The 11713-nt window shown below is 42.3% G+C and overlaps 1 pseudogene; it reads right to left on the minus strand.

Moving 5' to 3' along the window:
• Positions 1–8993, minus strand: part of LOC110321979 — a 22892-nt pseudogene extending 13899 nt beyond the window's left edge.
• Between the last annotated feature and the right edge of the window lie 2720 nt (positions 8994–11713).

Below are 11713 nucleotides of genomic sequence, written 5' to 3' on the forward strand. Positions count from 1 at the left end.
TCCATGGCCTCTGCATCAGCTCCTGCTTTCTGACCTGCTTGAGTTCCAGTCCTGCATCCTTTGGTGATCAACAGCAGTATGGAAATGTAAGCCTAATAAACCCTTTCCTCCCCAACTTGCTTCTTGGTCATGATGTTTGTGAAACCCTGACTAAGACACTACTCATCAACAAAATTTCTCTTTGCAACACATGGAGACTACTACAGAAAACTACAACCAATCAAAATGCAGAGTTGTGGAGCCCACTCCCAGTGGCTACATCTACATAACATTAATGCACCTAAGGCTCAGGAAACATTTCGGAAGCGGGGATAGAAAGACTGTAAGAGCCAGAGGATCAGGCAGTTAGCTATGACATAGTGTCTCCTAAGAATGTCAGAAGCTACACCCATAAAGTCTCACCAACACAACTGCCCAGATGTTAGATGAGCAAGGATGACTACAAAAGATGTGCTAAGGTGGATGGGGAAGGCACAAAGATATACAGGCATCTAAGGAACCATAAGAACAGAAGTCGTCTGCCTCAGGGAGGAACACACCAGTTGGTTATCCAGTATCAAGTGGTCCGTTCTGAATATTGAAGTAATTTTATGGGGAGGGGGGGGTTCTGCCTTACTCTTTCCTGTATAGCTCCCGAGTAAATAGCATAGAGACATCAAAATTTATTAACAAGCTGAAAACCTAAACTGCACAGGTTCTGAGACTATTATAATCTGACTAGGCTATTAATAACCAGATAAATGCCTCATTACTTGCCAACTGAGTCTTGCTCTGTTTCTTGTGTGTTCTTGATTAATCTTCTCTTGGCCACATGCTCCTGGTCCATCCTGCCTCGATGACAACCTCCTTTCTCTATCTCCCCTGCTTCCTCCTCAGGATGCCTACTTGAGACCCCCTACTTGATCTCAAGTTCTACCTCAAGTCCTCTCTCTTCTGCTCAGTCATAGACTGTAGCCTTTTATTAGCCAATCAGAGATTATTAAGTAACATTCTTTACAGCACATTGGTCAATACATTGCCAATGTCCAGACGGCAACCTGATCTTGGGGCATAGAATTCAGCATCTGAATACACAGCGAACAAGACCAACTCCAACATGTGAAAACACACATACAAATAGCATTATATAGACTAAGCAAGTTGTACTTATGTATTTAAGAGAGAGGGGAGGAAGAGAGAGAGAGAAAAAAATGAAAAATCATGAATTTGAAAGAGACCAAGGAATGGTATATGGGACGGCTTGTGGAGAGGAAAGAGAAGAAGAAACTAGTGCAATTATAGTCTCAAAAATATAGGAAATATTTTAAGGCCACAGTAAGACATACTTCATATCCACTAGGATGATTGCTGTTAGATGGGAAAAGACAACTGTTGTCAAAGGCATGGAGAAAAGGAGCCCTGAGAAAATGGCTGGTGTGCATGGAAAAATGATGCAGTCACTGTGAAAAGCCATTTAGCAGTTTCTCAAAAAGGTCAACATAGGTTTCCAATAGAGCCAGTTCCCCAGAAGTACACCCTAAAATAACTGAAATAGGTGCTTTTGTTCTTGTATACAAATGTTCACAGAAGCACTACTGACAATGACCAACGGGTAAAAGAACTCATATGATCATCAACAGGTAAATGAATAAACCAAATGTGGACTATGCAGTCAATTACTAGCTTGATAAAACATTTTGTGTGTATACATGTTCATGTAGGTGTATGTACACAAGAGCAATGTGTACATGTGCATGCATGTGTGTGAGTGTATGCAGGGTGTGTATGTGTGCATGTGTGAGTGAGAGTGTGTGTGTGTGTGTGCAGCCCAGACATCAATGTTGGGTGCCTTCCTCAATTGCTCATCACCTTATTTTTTGAGACAATCTCTCAGGGAAAATGGAGTGTGCTGATTTGGTTAGAATGGCTGGTCAGCAAGCCCAGGGATCTTTCTGTCTCCCTCTGCCTTCCCAGGACTAGGATTATATGTGTCCTTCCATGACTGGGTTTGTATATAGGGTAAGGGGGACTGAATTTAGAACTTCACGCTTACCTGGAAATCACTTTACTGAACAATCACGCTAGGATTTTTGCCCCTAGTGTGAAAGTCATATATATTCATTGAAAGTCTTCTGTAAACTTTCTTCTTTTCTGAAACTTATATGCAGGAAGATCTTCTCTTAAGTTTCTGGGCAGTGGCAACATGTCACAGCTCCCAGTCAGTCCCATGGTCACTCATGATACCAGCACATGGCCCATGGCATACTGTGTAGCTGAGCTATGAAGTTGTGTGTAACACAAAATTCACTTGCAGTTCACAAACTTCTCACCTTATAATGGACTTCTTGGGACATAGCCCAACTAAATCTGAGAAGTATATGTGTACAACACTGAAAGATAATGGAACTCCAATGTTTCTGAGTCCCATGTAACACTTGAAACATGAGTGAACCTCAAAAACATGTTTCGTGAAAGAAGCCAGGCTTACAATGGCACCACATGTAGGATTCTATTTATACAGTCCATCAAGAATAGATGAACCCTTGAAAGCAAAAAAGCAATTTGTGGTTGGCAGGAGCTTAGGGTGGGTGGGGTAGAGCATGTATTGAATCTGCACATTGATTTTGGTAGATTCGCCACTGTCATAATAGACTGAACCAACCCGAAAGTATGAAGGACGTTCCATTTTCTAGTGTCTTGCTCAAACTCTTTGTTCAGAGACTTAAAGTTTCCATTGTAGACATCTTTTACTTCTTTGGTTTAGCTGATTCCTACTTTATTTTCTTTGGGGCTATTGTAAATGGAAATGTTTCCATGATCTCTTTCTGAGAATGCTGGTGTATATAGAAAAGCTACTGATCTTTATAAATTAGTTTAGAAGACCCAAACACGATACATATAGCTACAGCCGTATGTGTTTTGACAAAGATGCCAAAAATATACCCCAGAGAAAAGGCAGGACCTTCGACAAATTGTGCTGAGAAAATCGAATGTTCATATGTAGAAAAATGAAATTATAGCTGTATCTATCACCCTGCCCAAAAATTGTCTCAAAATGGGTCAAAGAACTCATGTACCACCTAAAAAACTGAAACTGCTAAAAGAAAATATAGGCCATACCATACCCTACATAATATAGGTGGGGAAGGAGTTTCTGAATAGGAACCCTTTTGCCCAGGAATTAAGACCAATAATTGACAAATGGGTCCTCATACAACTAAAGCCTTCTGTACTACCAAGGAAACAACCAATCAAGTAAAGAGTGACCCACAGACTGAGGGAGAATCTTTGCCATATATAAATGTGTGTAATTAATATTCAGAATATACAAAGAACTCAAAAACAAACAAACAAACAAAAAACCAAAAAAACCCAAGAAGACAAAAGACCCAATTTAAAACTGGGCCCTGCAAACACTGAGCAAAGAGTGAAACCTTGGAACACTGGGCTCTAAATGGGAGGTCCCCTGCAAATCCCTCCTCTCCAGAGCTCAGTAAACCCCACTGCAGGAGGAGGCAGAAAGAGCATAAGAGCCAAATGGGCTGGAGAACACCGGGAGAGCAAAGCCCTATAAATCAGCGGTTCTCAACCTTCCTAATGCTGCGACCCTCACATTGTGGTGACCCCCAACCATAAAATTATTTTTCACTGCAATGTCTTAACTAATTTGGCTGCTGACATGAATCACAGTGTAAATAACTGTGTTTTCTGATGGTCTTAGATGACTCCTGTCAAAGGGTCAGAACCCACAGGTTGAGAACGGCTGATCTAGAATCTTCCTTAGCAGTCTGGTCTCTTGTGTGCACTGCTCCCGTGCCCTGTGCAACTCATCTTGTTTCCTGATGCCCTTTCCATTGCTGCTTATGCTCTATTAACTTGCCCTGTTCTCCTAGAGGCCCCTGCTGAGCAGGGCAGTCGATTTGCCCCAACCTTTCCTTCTCATGATCCTCTCTTGCTGCCCCCCCCCCCATTCAGTTTTCATGCCCTCCTATGCAGCTCCAGCCGCGACTCCAAACGCTGGTGGTTGGACAGGGACTAAGGCCTTCCCAGTGCGAGATGCCTCAGTGCCCTGTGCTTCGTCAAGCTGACACAGGATGTTATCTCTCCTTTTTCAGAAGAGTAACAAGGTCAGGCAGCTCATTCATTTCCAGTACACTTTATCACTTGGGGAACTTAGACTTTCTGGTAATGCTGGTTCTTAAGCTCCTACCTGGATCGGGATTTTGTTTTCCTTGTGTTGTTGGTTGAGTTTCAGTTTCCTTTCCTGTCCTTCTTATCAGTAAAGTTTCAGTTCTGTTTCTCAGTGTATTCTCTTTCCCTTTCCTCGTGGCTCCCATTTGCTGACATTGTTCCTCTCTGCTTTTTAACCTGATTAAAATAAACCAGTTATTGCAAGGCAGATGTTCCCTAGCAGGAGCTTTCAAAATATTGAGAGCTCAGTACCCTGTCTATCCACTTTAGATCAAGCAAAAGCCATTTACTTTTTATTAGATTACATGCTCGTTTGTGAACACACTGGCTTGCTCCTGGGAAATCCTACAGAGTGAGTGGATCACCAAGGATTCCTAGCTAGTGAATTTAAGAGGCCCACACAAACTGCTGAGAACTCTCTGAGCTGAGGAACATGCTGGTCACAAGATGGAGAAGGATCTATAATCTCATTTTTTCTCTTGGTAAACAGTTACTTGATGCTCTGTAGAAATCCAGGCTTCACAGGGTCCCCAATGGAGTTAGAGAAAGGACTGAAGGAGCTTAAGGGGGTTGCAACCCATAGGAAGAACAACAATATCAACCAACCAGAGCTCCCAGGGTCTAAACCACCAACCAAGGAGTACACAAGGAGGGACCCATGGCTCCAGCTGCATATGGAGGGACCCATATCCAGCAGAGGATGGCCTTGTCATGCATCAATGGGAGGAGAGGCCCTTGGTCCTGTGAAAACTTGATGCCCCAGTGTAGGGGAATTCAAGGGTGGGGAGGTGGGAGTGGGTGGGTAGGTGGAGGAGCACTCTCATAGAAGCAGGGGGAGGAGGATCGGATGGGGGATGGGGGGACTGGGAAAGGGGATAGCATTTGAAATGTAAATAAAGAAAATATCCAATTAAAAAAGAAAGAAAGAAAGAAAGAAAGAAAGAAAATAAATAAATAAATAAATATTTTTAAAAACAAAAAACAAAAACAAAAACAAATCCAGGCTCCTTTTTTCAAGTTACATGACATTCTCTCATAGTGGATGTATTTGCTCAAAGGTTATCTTGGATCATTAATGTAAATATAATCCTACCATGAATATGTTCTCTTATGAAGATTTTTCTTTTCCTTTTTTCTGATTTAGAATTATTTCCTCAAGGTGCAATCATAGTTACAAAAGTTACAAAAATCTTTTAAATGCTGGCTTTAAATGTTTTAAAATGGTGTGTGCACCATGGTGCATACGTGACGATCAGAGGGTAACTCGTGAGAGCTGGTTCTCTCCTCCTACATGCTAGTCCCAGGGCTCAGACACTGGGTTTGGCAGAAGCTGCCTTTATCTACCGAACCACCTTCCCACCCTCCTTAGGACACTTTCATATATAATGACATTATATTCTGCCTCGCACTTCCCTCCATGATCTGCATCTCCCCACACACACATCTCAGTTTTAGACTCTTGTTACCTATTGTCAGTACTTTACATGAGGGACCCAGTAGTGTACGACCAAAAATGGCCATTTGATGTTAATGTTCCTGGAAAATATCAGTCATTTTTTTTCTTTTTCTTTTTGCCCAAAAGGAGTATTTTGTTAAAGGTAATTTGCATGTTTAATCTGTTCAAAGAAATTTCACATGTGGCCATCTCTGAACTTAAGAAACCAAGCTTCATTCGGTATCTCTTCTTAACACAGAGGCACAATGGGAGTAAAAGTCGATAGCCTGGAGCAGATGAGATTTACACAATCAAGAGGACAGATTGCTGAACTGGGTGGCAAATGTTGCTGTAGCTCAGGAAAAGAAGTGTTCCGTGGACTGGGATAGGAGACATAGGTAATTCCCTTCTGGAGATGGCAGGACCTGACATCACAGAGTGTCAGGACTCTGCTAGGGCTAATGGGAGGACAGGGATATTCTATGCCAGGAGGGGAGCTTTCACAAAGCCACTGGAGCAGAGAAGCTAAGATTTGCAAGTGACTACGGGTACCCCAAATTCAGATGCTCCATTTCCTGAACTAAAAGGAGTCAGCCTCACATGTCTGTAATGTAAATTCCACATAGTCCTAAAACTACAAGACCCTAACAACTATCCAGCTAAGTGTCTCCCACATCATTCATTTTGCAGAAGAAGAGAATGTGAGTGAAGGGTTAAAGGTCTTATGACTATGCTAAGGACATGGCTCCTTCCACTGGCACCTTAGTTCTAATCCAGGGCACTCTGGTGCTTTCCTGGTGCTATGTTTAGACAGACAGACAGACAGACAGACAGATGCACTTTTAATCCCAGCTCTGTGCTGCAGAAAGACAGGAGGATAGGTGCTCCTGCCAACCTAGCTACAGGCCCAGTGAGAACATGTCAAGAGAGTAGACGGAAGTGACAGAGCAGGACACCTGATATCCTCCCCTGGCTTCCACACAGTCAAAGGCTGGTACAGCTGCATACACATGCGTACCAACAGCCCTGGCCTTCTGTCTGTTACTCTGTCTCTCTCTGAATCTGTTTCTCCATCTCTGTCTGTCTGTCTGTCTGTCTGTCTGTCTCTCTCTCTCTCTCTCACACACACACACACACACACACACACACACACACACACACACACACATACACACCAAGAGACAATGAAAACTCTTTACAAAAGAAAAAAAATAATGGTCCTTGGACAAGAGTACCAACAATGAATGATTACACAGATTTGAAAAGGTATCTAACTTTTGAATAGCTTCAAAGGTTAGTCCCATGTCTGTGTGGAATGATAAAAATAATATAACTAAAAATTGGAACTACCTTCACTTGCCTATTTAAAGAAAATTTGTAAATGTACAGCATCACATCCAGTCAACTTTCCTTTGAACTATCTTTTACTTCACATAAGTTACCCTGCTAAATTTATTGAGGAGTCAATAAACAAGGGTATGTATACACGACCAGGTATCACAGTTTATCTACAACTTTGATATAACTTCTGTAACCTAACCAGAGTGGGCACTCAGGACATATTTTCTAGCATTTGGGAGTCTGAGGCACATTCAAGGCCAGCCTGGGCTACAGAAGGAGATCCTGTTTCAAAGTTTTCTATCTATGTAAATTTTGCCAATTTTACATAAATTAAGGAAAAAGAAACTGACGGTTCCCAGGTGGAGTGTCCAGTGTGGAGAGCCTGCATGAGGAGTGAGTCAGAGCATGTCTGCAAGGAGGGTTCATGTTTAGAACAGAGATGAGCCAAGTATCCTAGACAATGAATAAAACAAGAGTTTGGAGCGCCTATTCTTGGCAAGTTAGATAAACACGTTCTCTAGTTGCTAAAAATTAAGTTTCCAAAATAGATAAATGTGGTAGAGCCACATAGCATAAAATAGCATTTCCATCGCATAATATTAACACATATACATATATAACATAAAATTAGCAGTATACCTCACCGAGAGATAATGTTAGGGCAAAAGAAAAAAAAAAGTCTTCTAAAAGGTAACGTAGAAACTATTATCTAGTCTCTAAAAAAGTAAAACAATGTACTTTAAACAGATACCCAACCTAAAATACTGTGCCCCGGTTATAGTGCTATATACTAGAATAATCAGAAAATACACGTTTCTGAGAGATGGTAGTGACTAATGGTTACATAGTTGTGAAAGCCCATGATTGGAGAGGTGCATGGTTTCTCCCTTTGTAGAGTACTTAAGTTCAGGAAGTGTGACTGCATAAAACACTAAAGGTATTTTATGTGCACATGGATCAGTTATGTCTATGTCTCTACACAATACCTTTACACAAACAGCTATAAAGTATGCATACTTTACACAAGGAAACGATTAGACCAGTTCTTCTAAGTACTCCCCATGAAGTACAGAGACTTTCTTTCCTCTCGGGAGACTCCTAATCTAGAAGAAAAGAGCACTGTTCACAGATGCAGAACACATGCCAAGTACTTTTACTAGAACTTTCTTTCTCTCCTGAAGGCATGCCTGCTTTTGAATGAAAGCAGGCTCCATGGCAGTTTAACCCAAACCCTAGCAGCTCTCTGTAGCTGTCTAAGATGTGTGATAACTATAGCACAGAGGACAGGAGAAGGGCCCATCTTACCACGGTGACCTCACCACCGAGCCTCACATTTTGCATGAAACAACTTTAACTAGACCATGAAAACTCGGAGGTGCTCACATGTGGAGGCTAAGGAGCTCTCCTTGTGGCTTGGTTTCATTTTCCTTTTAACACCTTTGTGACACTGTTTGTTTTGTGTGTCTATGATTCTGTATGGTCACACTTCCAAAGCGTGAATGTATATGGAGCCAGGGGACACCTTGTGGAATAGGGTCTCTCTGTATCACATGGATCTGGTTCTGAACTTGGGTCATCAGCTTGGTGTTGGCTTTGTTTCCACTTTTTTTTTTTAAAGATGTATGTATGTATATGTATATGTATGTATGTATGTATGTATGTATGTATGTATGTATGTATGTGAGTACACTGTTGCTCTCTTCTGACACACCAGGAGAGGGCATCGGATCCCATTACAGATGGTTCTGAGTCACCATCTGTTTGGCTGGGAACTGAACTCAGGACATCTGGAAGAACACTCAGTGCTCTTAACCACTGAGCGATCTCTCCAGCCCCTTGTTCTTACTTTTAAAAAAGAGATTTTGAGATTATCAAGTTTTTTCCTTGCCTTTTCTCCCTCCAAACCCTCCCACTCTCCTACAACTTCATGCCCTGCAGACGACCACCGCTCTCACTCCCAGCATTCCTCAGCTGCCTGGAGTTTGTCATCAGGTTGAGACTTTGTGGGCTTTTTCCTGTCCACTTCGGCCATGGCCATTGGAGTCATCTTGGTTCAGCTCACCTTTGGGGAAGTCATGCTGGTGAGACTTTATGGGTGTAGCTTCTAATGTTTCTAGGAAACAGAAACTCACAATAACCTCTCTAATCTTCCAGCTCCTACAATCTTTCTGTCCCATCATCTGCCATGTTCCTGAGCCTGAGGAATGTTTTGTAAACGTATCCAAGGGGAGTAGACTTCACAACTCTGCATTTTGATTGGTTGTGGCTTTTACTTGTGGTCTCTGTCTGTTGCAAAGAGGAGTTTCATTGAGAGGGGTGAGGACTAATCTGAGGGTATAAGAATTCATGAGCACTGAGAAGTTAGCTGCATTTCTATTACATAATTCCCCTCTTATCGAGTGAGCCTTAAGTCCAATTAGAGAGCTGATGGTTGTCACCAACGTATGTGTGTCACCCTTTAGGTTCTGGGCTGGTAGTGATCCAAGAGTCAACATTCTCCTAACAGAAACCCTGATACCAGACACGAGAAGCCTTCTTTTGAATAGTTGTTCACAGCTGTCCAAGAGAACCCCAAGACACAGCCTATTCCTGCTGCCTTTGGCTGCCTCCCAGAGATGGAAGGTTTGCCTCTATTGCTGAAGACACAACACACTTCAGACACAGGGCCCAGATGTTCCTGAGATGGATCTGACCTGAACACCTCCTCCCTGAGGACTATATTTCATGGTAGCAGAAGGTTCCATGCTTGCTTCCAAAGAAGGGATGCAACCAGCATCTACCCAGCTCGATGCCTGTTAACCACCACAATCACCAGCAAAGCTTGGTGGTTTCTTTAAGACAGTCTTTCGCTGGCATCTGGGGCTTGCTGACTAGACCTGGGGCTACCCAGTGAGTACAAAGGATCCACCTCTCTCAGCCTCCCTAGAGCTGTGGTTGTAATTGTTTACCACCATGCCCAGCTTCTCAGACAGGTGCTAGAAATCAAACTTGGGTCTTCATACTTATGGAGCAAGGACTTACTGCCTTAGCTATCTGTATGAAGATGAATGGCAAATCTTTTCTCCAAAAAATATAAAATGGATAGAATTATGAAAGACAACCATCTTGATATCCTGTACATTGACCAGAGCCATACAACAAATTTGAAAAGAATGTCTTCAGGAGAAATGACTGAACATCAGTGAGATTGGTGGAAATCTCTGATGTTGTAGCTGGGAGCTGTGTAGTCTATCCCCCTGGCTATAGGACATGGCAATTTTGTAGGGAAGAGTAGGTCATGAGTTGTCCTACCAGAGAGGTACAATGTCATTCTGAGCAGACATTGGGGAAAAAACAAAAACAAACAAACAAAAAAAACAACCAAGCAACCAACCAACCAAACAAAAAACCAACTCATATCCAGGAATAGCAACCAGACAATGGAGATTTCAGTGTCAAACAGTCAGGGAAACCCTTGCAACTAGCCTAAGATTACATACACCATAAGACCAAAGAGAAATTAAATAGTGTGATCTGGGGACATCAGTTGTGCAGGCCCTGATATACTCCTGAATTTTCCTGGCAGGTCTGAAGACAGCATACGGTTGTATACATGCTCAGAAGAGACCAGAGTGGGGCTTATGTAACTCTGAAGCTTGCTGAAGTTACAGCTTTATGAGACAGGGTAGAAATGTTAACTTCCTGCACATTGAATGAGTTTCAGCCTGAAGCAAATCAACAGAAAAAGGGCAGCAGTTTTATTAAATCATTATGCTGAAGTGCAGCGCCGGTTGGTTATGTGCTGGCTACTGGGCTATAGCAACCCAGGGTAAGAGAGGAAGCCAGGCTTACGACAGCAATACAAGCTCCATCAGTATAAAGGCTGAGCAAACACAGAAGTTGCTGCATGTGTTTAGAAAGCCAGCCTCCTCAGTGAGTCCAGGTAAATCATTACCCGATGAGTAAAAGAACCACCACAACAACCACAGTTACGGTGTTAGAATGTCATGGTATGTTATAACACGCTCTCTAAATGGTCAAACTTCAAGAAGAACATCACAAGATTTACAAAAGAAGCACCATCTCTCAAATATAGAAGAGAAAGAATACATAACAGAGACAACCTCTGAGGGACCTTAGAAACTGGAGACAGTGGACAAAGACTAGGTAGAGTTAGAGAGAGAGAGAGAGAGAGAGAGAGAGAGAGAGAGAGAGAGAGAGAGAGAGAGAGAGAGACAAGGTTGACAAAATAAAGGAAATGACAACAGTATCCCACCAAGCTGAAAATATTAATAAAAGTATAGAAACTGATTTTCCAAACCAAATACCGGCTTTGTTATTACAAGAAATTTTGTAATTTAAAATACTCCTACAGTAAAAATCCAAGGCCTGTTTGGGTCTGACCTAGGTTGCCTGCAAATATGTAATGATTGTGTAGCTTCATGTTTTTATGGGACTCCTAAGAGTGGGAGTGGATGTCTCAGACTCTTTTGAACATTTGGGGACCTTTCCCTCCTACTGAGTTGCCTCATCCACCTAGACATGAGATTCTGGGCCTAGGTTTACTGTATCTTGTTATGCCACGTTTGGTTGATATCCCTGGGAAGCTCTGTTGTGAAGGGAAATGGAGGAGGAATGGGAGATGGGGAGGGGGTAACAGGGGACTGGGAGGAAGGGGTGGGGAATTGTGGTTGGGATGTAATATATGAGAGAGTTAGAAAAAAAATCCAAGTTTCTACAAGTCACGTACAAAAGGAGAATAACTTCAACTTTCCCAGAAAATAGGCA

The sequence above is a fragment of the Mus pahari genome, chromosome 5 (assembly GCF_900095145.1).
Source record: "Mus pahari chromosome 5, PAHARI_EIJ_v1.1, whole genome shotgun sequence".
Taxonomy (NCBI): domain Eukaryota; kingdom Metazoa; phylum Chordata; class Mammalia; order Rodentia; family Muridae; genus Mus; species Mus pahari.